Here is a 4,674-nt window from a genome sequence, read left to right on the forward strand (position 1 = left end):
TAGTGCTTCCTTTTTCCTGGCCAACGAGAGCAATGCGCGTGCACTTGTGCTTCCTTTTTCCTGGCCAACGAAAGCAATGCGCGTGAACATGTGCTGCGTTTGCGAGGCCAAGGAAGGCAATGCGCGTGGACTTGTGCTGCGTTTGGCTGGCCGGGAAGGCAATGCGCGTGCACTAGTGCTTCCTTTTTCCTGGCCAACGAGAGCAATGCGCTTGAACATGTGCTGCGTTTGCGAGGCCAAGGAAGGCAATGCGCGTGGACTTGTGCTGCGTTTGGCTGGCCGGGAAAGCAATGCGCGTGCACTAGTGCTTCCTTTTTCCTGGCCAACGAAAGCAATGCGCGTGCACTTGTGCTTCCTTTTGCCTGGCCAACGAGAGCAATGCGCGTGCACTTGTGCTTCCTTTTTCCTGGCCAACGAAAGCAATGCGCGTGAACATGTGCTGCGTTTGCGAGGCCAAGGAAGGCAATGCGCGTGGACTTGTGCTGCGTTTGGCTGGCCGGGAGAGCAATGCGCGTGCACTAGTGCTTCCTTTTTCCTGGCCAACGAAAGCAATGCGCGTGCACTTGTGCTTCCTTTTTCCTGGCCAACGAAAGCAATGCGCGTGAACATGTGCTGCGTTTGCGAGGCCAAGGAAGGCAATGCGCGTGGACTTGTGCTGCGTTTGGCTGGCCGGGAGAGCAATGCGCGTGCACTAGTGCTTCCTTTTTCCTGGCCAACGAGAGCAATGCGCTTGAACATGTGCTGCGTTTGCGAGGCCAAGGAAGGCAATGCGCGTGGACTTGTGCTGCGTTTGGCTGGCCGGGAAGGCAATGCGCGTGCACTAGTGCTTCCTTTTTCCTGGCCAACGAGAGCAATGCGCTTGAACATGTGCTGCGTTTGCGAGGCCAAGGAAGGCAATGCGCGTGGACTTGTGCTGCGTTTGGCTGGCCGGGAAAGCAATGCGCGTGCACTAGTGCTTCCTTTTTCCTGGCCAACGAAAGCAATGCGCGTGCACTTGTGCTTCCTTTTGCCTGGCCAACGAGAGCAATGCGCGTGCACTTGTGCTTCCTTTTTCCTGGCCAACGAAAGCAATGCGCGTGAACATGTGCTGCGTTTGCGAGGCCAAGGAAGGCAATGCGCGTGGACTTGTGCTGCGTTTGGCTGGCCGGGAAGGCAATGCGCGTGCACTAGTGCTTCCTTTTTCCTGGCCAACGAAAGCAATGCGCGTGCACTTGTGCTTCCTTTTTCCTGGCCAACGAAAGCAATGCGCGTGAACATGTGCTGCGTTTGCGAGGCCAAGGAAGGCAATGCGCGTGGACTTGTGCTGCGTTTGGCTGGCCGGGAGAGCAATGCGCGTGCACTAGTGCTTCCTTTTTCCTGGCCAACGAGAGCAATGCGCTTGAACATGTGCTGCGTTTGCGAGGCCAAGGAAGGCAATGCGCGTGGACTTGTGCTGCGTTTGGCTGGCCGGGGAAGGCAATGCGCGTGCACTAGTGCTTCCTTTTTCCTGGCCAACGAGAGCAATGCGCTTGAACATGTGCTGCGTTTGCGAGGCCAAGGAAGGCAATGCGCGTGGACTTGTGCTGCGTTTGGCTGGCCGGGAAAGCAATGCGCGTGCACTAGTGCTTCCTTTTTCCCTGGCCAACGAAAGCAATGCGCGTGCACTTGTGCTTCCTTTTGCCTGGCCAACGAGAGCAATGCGCGTGCACTTGTGCTTCCTTTTTCCTGGCCAACGAAAGCAATGCGCGTGAACATGTGCTGCGTTTGCGAGGCCAAGGAAGGCAATGCGCGTGGACTTGTGCTGCGTTTGGCTGGCCGGGAAGGCAATGCGCGTGCACTAGTGCTTCCTTTTTCCTGGCCAACGAAAGCAATGCGCGTGCACTTGTGCTTCCTTTTTCCTGGCCAACGAAAGCAATGCGCGTGAACATGTGCTGCGTTTGCGAGGCCAAGGAAGGCAATGCGCGTGGACTTGTGCTGAGTTTGGCTGGCCAAGGAAAGCAATGCGCGTGGACTTGTGCTTCCTTTTTCCTGGCCAACGAAAGCAATGCGCGTGAACATGTGCTGCGTATGCGTGGCCAAGGAGAGCGATGCGCGTGAACATGTACGTTTCGGTGGGGATGCGCGTGAACTCGATGACGGCTCTCTCGACCTGGTCAATAGGCGGCGAACGTCGACTCCGAGTTTTTCTTCTTAAAGCTCTGGCAATAGAGCACGTCTTCCGATTGGTGATAGGCGCGAATGTATTAACGGTATTTCGACTGTCGTCCTTATATATTATCGTCGAACTACTGTCCGGCAGACAAACTTCTCATTTGAACGCGCAAAAAATCAGTGGAAAACGGCGACCGTACGCCGACAACGTGGCGCTACGGCGAACACCGGCGCACAGCTGGGTTCGCCGCTCCGGACTGAGCTCCGTCGACGCAGCGTCCGGCGCTCGTTTAGCACGAACTGTGGAAATATCAAAGCGTTAGTGACCCTCCATAAAGCGGACTCGATTGCCTATAACAGATGGAAAATAGTTGGTGGTAATGCTCATTATGTGAGAAGTAGGCTAATGCCACGAGCTCGCAACCGCTGCTGTGGGTACACTCGCTCGGGAGCAGGCCGATATCTAGTCGGCTGGAACGAGCAAACAGGATTGTTAGAAGGGATGGAGGGGGGACCTCCTTGACCACAACAGCAAATGCAATGCGCCTGCACTTAACACTCTTCTGTTCATGAGGGGCAATGCGCGTGAATTCCGTACAACTGGCAAGTCCCTGGCCTGAAACGTCGTGCGCGGCGAGTCACTTGTAAATCCATCAAGTGCCTGGCCTGAAACGTCGTGCGCGGCGAGTCACTTGTCAATACAGCAAGTCCCTGGCCTGAAACGTCGTGCGCGGCGAGTCACTTGTCAATACAGCAAGTCCCTGGCCTGAAACGTCGTGCGCGGCGAGTCACTTGTCAATACAGCAAGTCCCTGGCCTGAAACGTCGTGCGCGGCGAGTCACTTGTGAATACAGCAAGTCCCAGGCCTGAAACGTCGTGCGCGGCGAGTCACTTGTCAATACAGCAAGTCCCTGGCCTGAAACGTCGTGCGCGGCGAGTCACTTGTCAATACAGCAAGTCCCTGGCCTGAAACGTCGTGCGCGGCGAGTCACTTGTGAATACAGCAAGTCCCTGGCCTGAAACGTCGTGCGCGGCGAGTCACTTGTAAATCCAGCAAGTCCCTGGCCTGAAACGTCGTGCGCGGCGAGTCACTTGTGAATAGAGCAAGTGCCTGGCCTGAAACGTCGTGCGCGGCGAGTCACTTGTCAATACAGCAAGTCCCTGGCCTGAAACGTCGTGCGCGGCGAGTCACTTGTAAATCCAGCAAGTCCCTGGCCTGAAACGTCGTGCGCGGCGAGTCACTTGTAAATCCAGCAAGTCCCTGGCCTGAAACGTCGTGTGCGGCGAGTCACTTGTAAATCCAGCAAGTCCCTGTCCTGAAACGTCGTGCGCGGCGAGTCACTTGTGAATACAGCAAGTCCCTGGCCTGAAACGTCGTGCGCGGCGAGTCACTTGTCAATACAGCAAGTCCCTGGCCTGAAACGTCGTGCGCGGCGAGTCACTTGTGAATACAGCAAGTCCCAGGCCTGAAACGTCGTGCGCGGCGAGTCACTTGTGAATACAGCAAGTCCCTGGCCTGAAACGTCGTGCGCGGCGAGTCACTTGTGAATACAGCAAGTCCCTGTCCTGAAACGTCGTGCGCGGCCAGTCACTTGTCAATACAGCAAGTCCCTGGCCTGAAACGTCGTGCGCGGCGAGTCACTTGTGAATACAGCAAGTCCCAGGCCTGAAACGTCGTGCGCGGCGAGTCACTTGTGAATACAGCAAGTCCCAGGCCTGAAACGTCGTGCGCGGCGAGTCACTTGTGAATACAGCAAGTCCCTGGCCTGAAACGTCGTGCGCGGCGAGTCACTTGTAAATCCAGCAAGTCCCTGTCCTGAAACGTCGTGCGCGGCGAGTCACTTGTCAATACAGCAAGTCCCTGGCCTGAAACGTCGTGCGCGGCGAGTCACTTGTGAATACAGCAAGTCCCAGGCCTGAAACGTCGTGCGCGGCGAGTCACTTGTGAATACAGCAAGTCCCTGGCCTGAAACGTCGTGCGCGGCGAGTCACTTGTGAATCCAGCAAGTCCCTGGCCTGAAACGTCGTGCGCGGGCGAGTCACTTGTGAATACAGCAAGTCCCAGGCCTGAAACGTCGTGCGCGGCGAGTCACTTGTGAATACAGCAAGTCCCTGGCCTGAAACGTCGTGCGCGGCGAGTCACTTGTAAATCCAGCAAGTCCCTGTCCTGAAACGTCGTGCGCGGCCAGTCACTTGTCAATACAGCAAGTCCCTGGCCTGAAACGTCGTGCGCGGCGAGTCACTTGTGAATACAGCAAGTCCCAGGCCTGAAACGTCGTGCGCGGCGAGTCACTTGTGAATACAGCAAGTCCAGGCCTGAAACGTCGTGCGCGGCGAGTCACTTGTGAATACAGCAAGTCCCTGGCCTGAAACGTCGTGCGCGGCGAGTCACTTGTGAATCCAGCAAGTCCCTGGCCTGAAACGTCGTGCGCGGCGAGTCACTTGTAAATCCATCAAGTGCCTGGCCTGAAACGTCGTGCGCGGCGAGTCACTTGTCAATACAGCAAGTCCCTGGCCTGAAACGTCGTGCGCGGCGAGTCACTT

The sequence above is a fragment of the Phymastichus coffea genome, unplaced genomic scaffold, assembly GCF_024137745.1.
Source record: "Phymastichus coffea isolate CEN01 unplaced genomic scaffold, Cenicafe_Pcof_1.1 PCOF00374, whole genome shotgun sequence".
Taxonomy (NCBI): Eukaryota; Metazoa; Arthropoda; class Insecta; order Hymenoptera; family Eulophidae; genus Phymastichus; species Phymastichus coffea.